The sequence below is a fragment of the Marmota flaviventris genome, chromosome 9, assembly GCF_047511675.1.
Source record: "Marmota flaviventris isolate mMarFla1 chromosome 9, mMarFla1.hap1, whole genome shotgun sequence".
Taxonomy (NCBI): Eukaryota; Metazoa; Chordata; class Mammalia; order Rodentia; family Sciuridae; genus Marmota; species Marmota flaviventris.
Window position 1 is genome coordinate 2112837 of NC_092506.1, and position 13382 is coordinate 2126218.

General features: G+C 41.3%; 1 long non-coding RNA gene across 1 annotated transcript; it reads left to right on the top strand.

Moving 5' to 3' along the window:
- Positions 1-428: 428 nt before the first annotated feature.
- Positions 429-6961, top strand: LOC139706844 (uncharacterized). The gene is made up of 3 exons (XR_011708474.1): positions 429-525; positions 2931-3005; positions 6797-6961. It is a non-coding gene; the product is annotated as an uncharacterized lncRNA (long non-coding RNA).
- Positions 6962-13382: the final 6421 nt, after the last annotated feature.

The window sequence follows — 13382 nt, forward strand, 5'->3', positions numbered from 1 at the left end:
GTGATTCTCAGGCCATTTCCTTGAGACCTAGTGCCTCTGAAGATTCTTGCTGAATCTCATGTAAGGGTTCTGACTATAGAAACATGCAAGATAGCAAATTTCTCTGGTGAGTAAACTCCCAGAAAAATAATAGGTGTCTTATTTCCCACAGCTAGGAATATTTCTCCCAGAAACTATTAATAACTAATGCATGCTTTGCCAGAACTCCTAACTGAGTATTAACAAGAACATCTTATATTATAACCTAATGTATCTGACTTAGTGATATAATGAACAATAATGTACTAATAGTGCAGTGCGCTACTGTAACCTAATGGTATAAATAAAGACAGCTGCTTAGACAACAGCCGCTTTGCCTCTGCATCTTGCTTCCATCTCCTTTTGTTTTCTTACAGCTGGTGCCCAGTGTGGTACCTGGACATCTGAAATAGTGACCCTTCTGGACGTGTTAATGGGGAAGGGAATAGCTTATCACCTGGAGCAGGCTGATGCATGTCTTTCATCAGCTAGTACTGATCCCCATTGGTAAGCTATGGGAAATTACCTATCTGACGCTCAACGATGTCACTGCGCTGAGCTCTCCTATTTATTTTACAAGGCTGGACATGCCATATGTAATGCTGACCTTGCTGCTTTGCTGGCAGAAGTAAGTTCTTGTTGTTCTTGGTACCCAGAAAGTGGTTATTTAAGTTGAGAAGATTGGGAAGATGTAGGTAAGAAGCTGCACAAGGAGCTGCAAGTGCCTGTTACATGATTGTTATCTTTCCCTTGATGCTATTTGTCTCCCAGCAAACACCTCCTCCTCTGTCTGCTGCCACCGAGCTGCCACTTGTGATTCAGATATTCTTTATGGAGGTGGTCCCTCTGCCTTCACTGCCTCCTCCTCCTCTGCTGCCACCACCACCTCTGGTTAGATCTTATTTAGCTGAATGTTTACAGCAAGTGGAGCAGGAGGGAGAAACTCACACTTTAGTTATTTGACCTATTAGGCCAAGTCCCACTGGCCAGCCAGAGCATAAGCAATTTCCTTTTGCTGCATAAATGCATTCTGCTGTCATGTATAACTAATTAAAACAAATTTAAAAGATAAAAAAAAAGAACTGCTGGTGGAATGAGATGGACATCATTCCCTAGGTACATGTATGACTGCACATATGGTGCAATGCTACGTCGTGTACAACCAGAGAAATGAAAAGTTGTGCTGCAATTGTGTATAATGAATCAAAATTCATTCTGCTTTCATATATATTTAATTAAAATATATACATAAATAAAAATTTCAACCAGCTCTTTTTGAAAGTGGGAAAAATGAGGAGAATGCAATTTTTCCAGCCCCCTCAAGATCCCATGACACAAATGTTCCCAGTCCAGACACAGCAGTCTCTGGGTTCAAACACAGCATCTTTCCAGAAATTCTTTCATGCCCCTAGAGGGAGCACTAGCATAGATTTAATTACTACTGAAGAAGCCCAGTGTGGCTTCCTGGAGAGGTGTATAAAATTTCCACTCAAATTCAGGAGACTTTACCAAAAAATGGTTTTGGATTTTTTTACTAATTCTCATAGTGTTAAAGAAGGAAAATTTGTTATTTCAATGGTAATTGATTCTCATTATACCAGTATAATATATGTCCCAATGTGGTTCTGTGTGCCCTTAAGTCCCCCCAAATGATCCTCTATTGCTCAATTAATTGTGATATCCCTATGTTACAGCTCGACAGCCTTTAAACAAAAGAGGAAATGTAAGGTTTGATCTACTGTCATGGGAGCATGTTTACTGATCACTGAAAGTAGACCTAAATTGACTCTTTACTTAAATGAAAAACCAATTATGGGATTATTAGACACAGGTACTAATGTCACTGTCATACCTTTTTTGGTATGGCCTCAAACATGCCCCCTTCAAAGGGCAACTCTGGTTTGGGGCATAGGAGGCAATAATGAATGGGTGTCCAAAAGCTCCCTGTGGTCGCAATGCTCTGCCCTTTCCAATCCAACACAAATCATCACTCATGGGCAGCCATATGTGATGGCAATACCTTTTCCTACATGGGGCAGAGACATGCTACATAAACTTCAGATGTCTGCAGAATTACCTTTTTACAGGGGCCTCTGCAGATCTGACTGCCTTGTCACTACAGTGGAAATCCCCCACCCCTGCCTGGGTTGAATAATGGCCGTTGTCAAAGGGAAATGTGGAACTGCAGAGGCCCTTATTCAAGAACTGCTACAATTGGGACATATTGAACCTTCTACTAGCCCTTGGAATATGCCTATTTTTGTTATAAAAAATGAAATCAGGAAAATAGAGGTTATTACAAGATTTAAGAGAAATTAATAAATGTGTAAACCCCTGGGTCTTCTTCAATGTGGATCACCAAACAAATTTAATTTCTTAGGATTTTTATTTATATGTCATTGGCTTAAAAGAATGTTTTAAAACAATTCCTCTTTCCTGATGATCAGAAAAAAATTGCTTTTCTGTACCCATTTTTAACTATCATAAGCCTACTAATAGATTGCATTGGATAGTTCTCCCACAAGGAGTGATAAATAGCCCAACATTATGTCAATATTTTGTTAATAAAGCCTTGCTGTCTTGTGGTCAGAAATTTTCTCATTTACTTCTTTATCATTATATGGATGATATATTGCTTACAGGATGAAACATCACAGATGAAATTCTAGAAACATTACAGGAAGTGTTACTACAATCAGGACTCCAGGTTGTTACAGAAAAAACTTTAACATTAATGCCCTGACACCTACTTGGGACATACATTACTTCAAAAATATTCAATTCCTCACATCCCAAATTTGAGCCTTTCTTCTAAATTTTCCTTGGTTCATTTACAGCAATTTCTAGCACTATTAAATTGGACATGTTCTTATATTCCATAACTATTGATATGCTCTCTCATTTTTTTCTAGTTGTTAAAGAAACAACACTACACTGCCTTCTTCAAGCTCTACAAAAACTTAACAAAAAAATTGTTGTCAGTAATGGTGAGTTGACCTCCTTTATCTAATGTGAAATTATCATTGGTAATTTTTGTTGCAAATCTTTATGCCTTTATAGCAGTAAGTGCTATTCATAATCAAGGATTGTGTATAGTAGAATGGTTATTCTCTCCTAATTTTTCAGACTAGAATGTTCTGCCTTCTTCTGATACATATACATAATTAACTGCTGATGGTTGCATTAAAATTTTATGTCTAACAGGCATGTACATTCATGTTTTATATCTCACTTACGGAAAAATTCTACATCTCCAATACTTATAATTTTTCTCCTACTATCAAATTATATTGACAGACTTTTTTTTAAGCACCTATTGTTTTTTACATTCTCATGATGGGTGAGTCTCTTTGTTATGTGAGGTTACACACTCCCCCTCTTCCTTGATCTCTACCCTTCCTCTTGTAGCTGGATTGATGCTGTATACAGATTGAGGTAAGCAAAGTGGGTAGTATCTGTTTTATTAATGATAAATTCCTGGACCTCTGATGGAAGGTAACCCACAGATGCAGCTGTGAGATCCCTTTATGCTTTATTTTCAGATGCTGTAGAATCTCATGAATATTTTCATCAAAACTCTCACTCACTAATGAAGATGTTTTCCATTTTTTCCCAACAGGCTGTGCCATTGTCAATAACTGTTCTCACTGTATGCCCTTCTGGGACCCCATGTGGGAATCTGTAAATCCACGGGGCCTACATTCTAATGTATTTTGGGAAATGGACATTATCCATTTCCCTCCCTTTCATCATTTTTTCTTTCTCCATGTTTCCATTAAGACTCATTCTGGGTTCATTTGGGCTAGTGCCCATAGTTCTGAAAAGGTACCTGCTTGCATTTCTCATTTATTACTCTGCTTTGCCACTATGGGCAAACCTACTCACTTAAAAATGTATCTGTGTTTTAAAATATATGCCCCTTCATATATTTCCTATGCTTTTGAATAATTTTATACTCATTGGATTGACTGTCAGGGCTTACAAACAAACTATGAAATTGGCCTGTGCTGTGGTGAAAAATATCAATCATAACTCTACGGAAATCAATATGCTAAATGAAGAACAAGAAAAAATCATCAAGTCATTCTTACAATTGGGATGCAATTGAATATTTATTATTATTACATCATAAAGGCTGTAATAATCTTAATAATATGTGTTGCTTTAATTTAAGTGATATAGTAACTCCACTTCAAAAGAGTTAGGTTACCCTAAAGACATCATTAAAAAGGTCCAACAGGATTATGGAAGTTTAGATTCATTGAATTGGTTAACCTTGTGGTTAACCAATCTTAATTGGATTGAACAACTAGTCATAGGTGAATGTTTACTAATACTAGGGTTGTTGTTTTGTGTTTATTGTTGTCGAAGCCTACCCTATTTCTTACTTCTACCAATATTAAAAAACAACATGAAACAAACAAACAAAAAACCCCCAAAATGTTATCCATCCAAAAGGCCACACAAAACAAAAAAGAAGGAGCTGTAAGTGTTCTAACTGTGGAAATTTGCTAAACAGCAAGGGTCTCTAGTGAGCAAACTCCCGGAGAATAAGAGGTGTCTTATTTCCCACAGCTGGAACATTCTGCAGTTTCTCCCAGACACTATTACAATAACTAATGCATGCTTGGCCAAAACACCTATCTGATTATTAACGAGAACATCTTACATTATAACCCAATGTATCCAACTTAGTGATATAAAAAACAATAATGTACTAATGGTGCAGTGAGCTACTGTAACCTAATGGTATAACTAAAGACAGCTGCTTAGACAAGCAGCCATTTTGCCTCTGCATCTTGCTTCCATCTCCTTTTGTTCCCTTAAGTCTCAGGACCTTCTCCAGTGTCATAGATGTGTGCACCAGGTTCTTCAATGTTTTACTGGTTTCTTTGCCTTCTCACACAGTCATTGGAGCTTAGCAACATTCCCACATTCACAGTCATGCATAGTGCCTGCCCCTGAGCCTTCATGATATTGAGGTTTTTCTTTAGGGTGTCTAAATAGCTTAGGTCTTTTCTCAGCATGAGTGTGTTTCATGGCCAACCCTAGCACTTAAGCAGGTCAGGGCTTACCCAAAAGCCTCAGGAGTACCCAAGGACTTCTCCAGAATTTCATTTATGTTTAGAAAGATCCACATGGTCTTCATGGTGCTCAGATTATTGCCCAGTGTTTAGAATAGGCTAAAGTCCTCAACAAAATTTCAGAGGAGTCAAGTTTAGTCACTGTTGACTCAATAGTGTTCAAAGGCTTCTTCAGAGTATTAGGGGGCTCAGGGTCTTCCTTAGGTTGACAGATGTATGCATGGTTTTCCCCCAAAATCTCAGTGGTCTCATTGCTATTCCTGGTTGTCAGGAAACACAGCAACATTCCCAAGGTCTGTAAGTTCTCTGGGCTTTCCCAAAGATACTAAATAGATGTCATTGGTTTCTCTAGGGGCTCACTGAGTTTCAAAGCCATTCTCATAGTTTTTTCTCTAAGGGTCTTTAACATCTTCTCTATGAGACTCAGTGCTATTCTGCTTCTCCCAGCCTCAAAGTTAGTCTCTGAATCCTTCCCAAGCAAACAGTAGATTCAGGATCTTTCAGAGTTTCTCATTCAATCCCAGGGTCTTGCCCAGAGTCTCTGTGGAGCTGAGTGCCATTTCTAGCATCAAAGTTATGCTCAGCATTTTCTCCAGGGTTTGATTTTATGTCAGGACCTTTCCAAGAGTCTTAGTGAGACCTAGGTCCTACCCTTCTATTTCAGCAGGTTTAAGGACCCTTCAAAATATCTGGTGGAATTTAGATTCTTCTACAGTATTCTGCATAACTAATGGCCTTCATTAATGGCTCATTGGAGATTAGTGTATTGCCCAGTGTGTCCTTGAACTTCTGGGACATTCCCATTGTCACAGTAGTAGTGAGGGCCCTCCACATTGTATCCTTGGCCCAAAGAGCCACCACAGGTTTCTGAGTATAAGCTCAGGGCTGTCTCCAACTGCTTTCAATTCTGAAGTATTCTGCATGATGGTTAATAGGCTCTTGTCTGTCAGGTCTGGTCTGCTGGAGAACACTTCACCCATGACATCAGTGCAGTTGTAATAGGTTTTCCAGCTCTGATAGGCATCAGAGTTTCCAGGTTTAGAGTCCAAACAACTTCAACATGGCTATGTGGATTTTCACAGAACATGCCCTGGTATCTGACCATTCTTTCATTATTCAGCCAATAGTATCCTTTGTACTCTAATAATGTCAAAATTAATGAGGAACAGGGACACCTAATTCTTGTTTCATAGCCAGTTTATTAACATCCAACATCAGAAGGGCCATGGCTGCAAGGTCCCATAAGCAAGGTGGCCAGCCTTGGGCTACATATAGAGTCCAGCTGATTAGATAGATAGGCCACTAGATGTGCCATGTTCCCATCATTTGAGTCAGGACCCCTACAGCTATTCCATACCATTCATGGACATAGAGGAAGAAGGCTTTGTGAGGTCAGGGAGTCCTAGTCCAGGTGCATTGGTGAGTGCTTCTTTAGTGTCCTCAAAGGCCTTTTGTTTTGTTGGTTCCCCAAATAGCAGATCTATTCTCCCCTTTTGTGCCTTCATAGAGGGGTTTTGCCATAACTGAAAATTTGGGGATCCATACACAGCAGAATTAAGCAGCACCAAAGCTCTTTGATTTGACAGCAGGTTGAAGGGACTGGAATTGAGCAGGTCACCTGTTTCCTCTTGTAGCCCAGTTGCCACTGACTCTAAGTCAGACAGAAATCAATGTACTTGATTTTTTCTTGACAGATCTGGGCTTTCTTCTTTGAAACTTTGTAACCAGCCTTACATAGAAGGGTGAGAAGCAGCTGTGTTCCTTCTATGCCATCTTCTCTGGTTGCTCCAGCCAGCTGTGGATCATCTACATATTGGAGCAAAGTGCATCCACATTGTTTTGCAGGAAAGGCTTTTAAGTCAGAGGCCAGCATCATCCCAAAGATGGTTGGTGAGTTTTTGAAACCTTGTGGTAACCTAGTCCAGGTCAATTGGCCCTTGTTCCCATTGAAGTCTTCTCATTGGAAGGCAAAGGGTGGCAGACTCTGTGGTACAAGTTTCATGCAGAAGAAGGCATCTTTAAGGTCTAGACATGTGAAGTAGCCTGCCTCAGCTGGGGGCAGATTTAGGAGATTATATGGATCGGGGACCACAGGATGTAAGGTGACTGTGGCTTGATTTACTGCATGTAAATCTTGGACTGGCCAATAATCTTCAGTTCCTGGTTTCTAAACAGGCAAAAGAGGTGTATTTTATGGTGATTAGCAAGGTCTGAGAATTCCATATTTTAAAAGCCTATCCAAATGTTTTTAAATAACAAGTTTTGCTTCATAAGGAATATGATATTGTCTCAGGTATACTGGTGTGACTTCAGGTTTTAATTCCATCACCACTGGGGGAAAGTTTTTGGCTAGTCCAGGTGGGTTGGCCTCTGTCCATACCCCTCGCACTTGGAAAGAGATGTCTGGTTCCTGTTGTGATGTTTCTACTAGTCTGAAGAGGTGCCACTCCTCTTCCCAGGGAATTGTGAGGGTTAAAATCTTTGCTTCAGAGTTTCCCCCATGAAACAACTGACTGGACTTTTGCACCAACAGTTTTCTGGGCTTGGAGCTTTCCTGCCAGGTCTCAACCCATCAATGGCACTGAACATTTTGGCTTGTACAGGAACTCGTGGACTACTTAATGACCTGCTAAATTGCAATGCTAGGGTAATAGGAAAGGATGATGAGTTTTGTTTCCTGGGGCCCCCACAGTAGTGATCTCTTTTCGCATAGGCTCTCTCTCATTCATGGAACAGGGTAGAGGGGTGTGTGGCTGCAAAGTCACTAATCAAGACCTCCAGAGTTTAAGCAAGAAGCAGGTCTGATTTTATTGTACAGTTACCATGTATATATACTCAGACAGTAGCTAAGAAAATAACAAGCAGCAACCAATACAATTGCTGGCCAACTGTCCCTGCAGAGACCAATCGAGGGGTGGGCCATGGAGCCAGCACCGGGACTGCAATGCACGGCCTCACACCCAGGGCTGTGCCTACGAGGTAAGTGGTTTACCACTCACATGCCTAGCATGGGGGAGTGGTTTGCCACACAGACACCCTTAATGTATGCCATGTATTCAGTACTCCATGCACTTGTCACACTTGTTGGGTACAGAGGCATGTAAGGTGGTTGGTTCTCTTCTGGCTCACCAGGCAAAACTGGTTCTTTTTCTGTCTTTGTCAGAATTTCTCTGCTCCGTTGCCTTGTTTAGGTCTTAGAGGCTGCTACATCTGATCTAACATCAATTTGGGTTGTCCATCTAGACAGGCTCTTAACCAAGGGGTGTGTTTCTAGACTATCTCTTTCCAGCAATCAAGGCAACTATTCTGGGTACCAGCGGCTCCAGCAACTATTAAAAAGACTTCAGCAATGAGAGTTTTAATTAAAGATCCTCCTGGTGGCCAGCCCACCCCTTGGCCATTCTAATTCACAGAGAGTACACAACTTTGCTGAGTTAATTATACTCGATAGTGTCCCCTAAAACCTATATTAAGCTTTCTTATCAGACATTCCAAAGGGGTTTAAGGAATTCAGTTACTTTGTGTGCCTCCCATGTTCCACCCTGCATTGGTGTCACACACTTATGACAAGACTCACTTGGTTCATCTCCAGCCTTTCTCCTCTCAGGGACTTGGGTCCTCTTAGCCTTGCAGGTCAATATCAACCCCAACCTGGAGCTTCCACCTAAACATTTATTGGTTGAATTCCTCCACAGACTGTCTGAGGTTCCATGGAACCATGAATTGGGACTCAGCACTCACTTTGGTACTTTGGTTAGGTCTGAATTCTTCCCTTGTTCATCTCATTTACACTTTCACACAGACATGGTGTTATGGACCAGGCTATGTGAGCAATAAACAAACAGACTCCATTTTATCCTGAAACTCCATGCCATGTAAGAAATGCTTCTCCCATGAGAAAATTCTGATCCTGCTTAGCACACTCTGCTTGAAAACACAATTTTTTCTGTTCTTATACAATGTAAATTTTTTTGGTTCCCATTTTTCTTGGATAATGTACCCTACAAGATGCTTACATGTTAGTAATCATTCTTTAACTTGTACTTAAATAAGATTGTTTTCACCCACTTCTCTTTGAGCTTATGATTTTAGGTCTCATGATGTTTGTTTAGTTTGGATCATAGTAGTAGCCACTTATGATTAATATTGGACTCTAACCCTTGGAGGAGTTCAAAGGGTGTAAACTTACAGTCTTCCCCTTAGCCCATCAGCTGGTAAATCTAGGCTGCTATCTCCTGCTTAAGACAGACTCAGTGATTTATTGCAATCTCACCATAACAATGGTCAGAGCAAAATTTCAAAACCCCCAAATTACACAAACAAAAAAGGGAGTTACAGTTTCCCTTATGCTTGCTGACCCCAAACAGAGACTAATTAGATAACTCCTTGGGTCCTTTTTGGCTTCAACACCTTTTGGAGGTTATTCAGGACCCTCAGATGTTGAGCAAGCCTCTCTTCCACCTACTTAGGCTCCTTGGGGGAAGTCAGATGGGCTACAACTGAAGGACCCAGGAACTACCTGTTTAGTCAGGCAGTGCTCCAAGTTTTCTATTCCTGGTTCCTTCTCCTCATGGGTTCTGTTGTGCTTTAGGGTGGCAGCTCTGAGATATCAGGTGAGTCATTTCTCCTTCAGGCAAAGAGTTGCCTCTGTGGTGTGCTAAGGGGAAGCAATGTCCTCCAACATCCCAGACTCCAGAGACAAGAGAGGCAACTTCACCATTTCCATCCCACATGGATTGCCAAATGATGCAGGACAGATGAGGCTGCACACCTGAGGAATTAGCAGAAGGAAGGTTTATTGGTGTCAGCTGGTTCAGAGTGTGGCTGTATCCTAAAATTTCCTCCACTGAACCATGAGTCTAGAAATTCTTTGAACTTTATATCCACTGGGAGGAGGGGCTTGGATTTCCACTTTTGCTGGAGTCTACCTAAAAGTATCTTTTTATTTGAGTTCATAGAGAGTGCTTTTGTCTCCCTTTTTTGTTTAGATTAGTCAGAGGTTTACCACAGAAGCAGAAGTAATATTATAAAGTCTTTTGCCAAATTTAGCTTTTACAAGACACAATAACAGGAAATAGGAAGTCTAATCTCATGTGAGCACTTTTGCAGAAATTTTTGTTGATATTCTGTTAATAAGAACACATATGTTGAAGGTGTCTCAAGAAGTGTAATTAAGCTTCATTGGTGGAGGAGGGGGCACCACTACACTCAGTTTCAGAGCCATCCACAGAGTCCTCTTTGTCTTCAGGATCTTTTACATGTTCTCCATGAGGCTCAGTGCTGGAGTGTCAGTTTTGCTCAGTGCTTCTTCCAGCCTCAGATCAAGGCTCTGAATCTTCTCAAAGGAATCACTGGGTTCAGGCTCTTTGGGCTTTCTCAATAAATCCCAGGGTCTTGCTCATGGTCTCTGTGGAGCTAAGTGCCATTGCCAGCATCACAGTGGTGCTCAGCATCTTCCCCAGAGGTTGACTGTGTGTCAGGGCCTTCCCAAGAGTCTTAGTGAGGCCTATGCCCTATTCTGCTGATTCAGTGGCTTAAAGAACTCTGCACACTCTCTAGTGGAACTTAGATTCTTCCACAGTATCCTGGATAAAGAATGTCCTTCACCAGTGTCTCAGTGGGGAATAATTCCTTGCCCAGTGTGTCATGGAAACTCAGGGAGATTTCCATCATCATTGTGGTGCTCAGGGCCTTCTGCAGTGTCAGTGGATCTCAGGGTCACCACATGTTTCTTAGTGTGAGCTCAGGGCTTTCTCCAGGGTCTCAGTGTGGCTCAGTGTTTACCCCAATGGCTTACAGGGGCTCAGAAAATCTTTCAGATTTGTGTTTTCTTTTCCCCTGAAGCTTCTCTGGGGCTAAAGGTTTTCAACAGCTTCTCAGTGGTGTTTGGGGCCACTTCTTGGGTCCAGGTAAGGTTGTTTTAATCAGGTTGTTTGCTTCTTTAGTGTAAGTAGCTAAACAGAAAAACTATGGAGGAGAAAAAGTTTATTTGAGGGCTCACAGTTTCAGAGGTCTTAGTGCATGGAAGACTGGTTCCATTCCTCAGAACTCTAGGTGAAACAGGAAATCATGGTGGAAGAGTGTGGCAGAGTGAAGCAGCTCACACAATGAACAGGGAGGAGAGGGAACTCCACTCACAAGATATAAAATATATACCCAAAGCCATGCCTCCAATGTCCCACCTTTCCCAGTAACATCCTACCAGCCTTCAGTTATCACTCAGTTAATCCCTATCATGGAATTAATTCACTGATTGAGTTAATGCTCTTAGGGCATTTCTTCTCTGAACCTTCTTGCATTGTCTCACATGTGAGATTTTGTGGGACACCCCACATCCTAAACATAACATTCCACACCTGGCCCCCAAAAGCTCACAACCATCTCACAATGCAAAGTACATTTTGTCCATTCCCAAGAGTCCCCATGGTCTCAACAGTTCCAAGGCTGTTTAAAGTTCAAGTCCAAAGTCTACTCTGAGGCTCAAGGTAATTTTTCATTGTGAGCTTCTATAAAATTAAAAGCAATTTACAATTATCTAATATATAATGGGTACAAAGTAAACATTTTCATTCACAAAATTAGGGGCATAGAGAGAAAAGATAGGACCAAAGCAAGACCAAAATCCAGCTGGTCAAACAGGTCCTGTAGTTATGTGCCAGCATCTGGAACACATGAGGTTCTCTCCAAAGGTCTTGTGTATCTTTGCCCCTGTTGCCTTGTTGGTTGTAGACCAAGGGACCATTCTGTTGACTGGTCTCTGCTCAATTCCTGAAGCTTTCCAAGAATGATGTCTCATGTTACTGGCATTTCTTAATGGGGGAGGGGAGGGTGTCTCCCTTTCAACTTCAGTTTTCTCCTCACATCTCCAGACTTTGACTTCTCAGGTGCCTGCAGGGACTTCAGTCCTATTGTACTTTGGCTTCCCAGGTCTTCTTTTGAAATTTTGGTGGAACCCTTTATATGTATCCCTAACTCCAGCATCCTACATTTATATAGAACCAGAACTGCATGATTGGCACCAAGGTCTGCCACCATGTTGAGCAATAGCCAAGCCTCCAGGGACCCTGGCTGCAGCAGCCTCTGATTGTTTGGGTAGCTGAGCCTGTTGAAAAAACTTTCTAGGCCCCCTTATGTAAGAAGGGTGCCCCCATTGGTCTCTTTTTAAAAAAAAATTCTCACCTTTACTCCAAGGACCTTCAGATAGGTGTGGTCTTGCCCAATTTTGAGATGCCTTCAGGCCATCTTTCTTATTGTCTCTGGTCAAAGTCTTTAGCATTTTTAACAGTATTGTGTCCATCTATAACTAAAAAAAAAAAAAAAAAAAACTTATAAAAAAGAAGAAGAGGACAATCACTTTTAAAATCAGCACCACTGAAAGTCTCAGGACCTGGGCAAAATGCAGAGAACTTCTCAGCCAGGACATAACAAGAATGGCCTCTACTCCAAATTCTAATAGAGCCCTCCATTTCTGAACCCTCTTGTGCCTGGTCTTCACTGACAATTGTCCTATTGCCATTCTGGTCTTCTGAGCTCCTACCAGAATCAGCCATTAATTTCTGCTTACAAAAATCTAAAGCATTTCAACCTTGCACTGCTACACATCTTAAAATTCCTCCCACCAGTGACAAAAAGCTAAAAATGCTTATTAAACACAAGGCCAGTTAGTCACAGAAATGAGCCCACTTCTTGGTACCAATAGCTGTTTTAGTCAGCTTTTTCACTACTGTGACTGAAACAACCCCACCAGAACAATGATAGGGGAGGAAAAGATTCTGTGAGGGCTCATGGTTTCACAGGTCTTAGTCTACAGAAGGCTGGCTCCATAACTCAGGGCTTGACGTGAGGCAGGACATCATGGTATAAGAGTGTGGCCGAGGGAAGAGACTCACATAACCAACATAAAGCAGAAGATAACTCCATTCACCAGATACAAAATATATACCAGAAAGCCACGCCCCAAAAGACCCAACTCCTCCAGCCACACCCCAATGGCCTTCAGTGACCATTCAGTTAATCCAAATCAGGAGATTGAATCACTGATTATGTTAAGGCTCTTAAGACACAAGCATTTCTCCTCTGAACCTTCTTGCATTGTTTCACATGTGAAGGTATGGAGTATACCTCACATCCAAACTACAACAAGAGTTGTGGACCTTTCCCAGGGTCTCCTTGTGTCTCAGAGCTTTTTGAGATCAACAATGAAGCTCATGGCTTTCTCAAGTTCATTAGTTGTCCTAAGTGCCTTCCACAGAATATTCATAGTATGCAGGGCCATTTGCA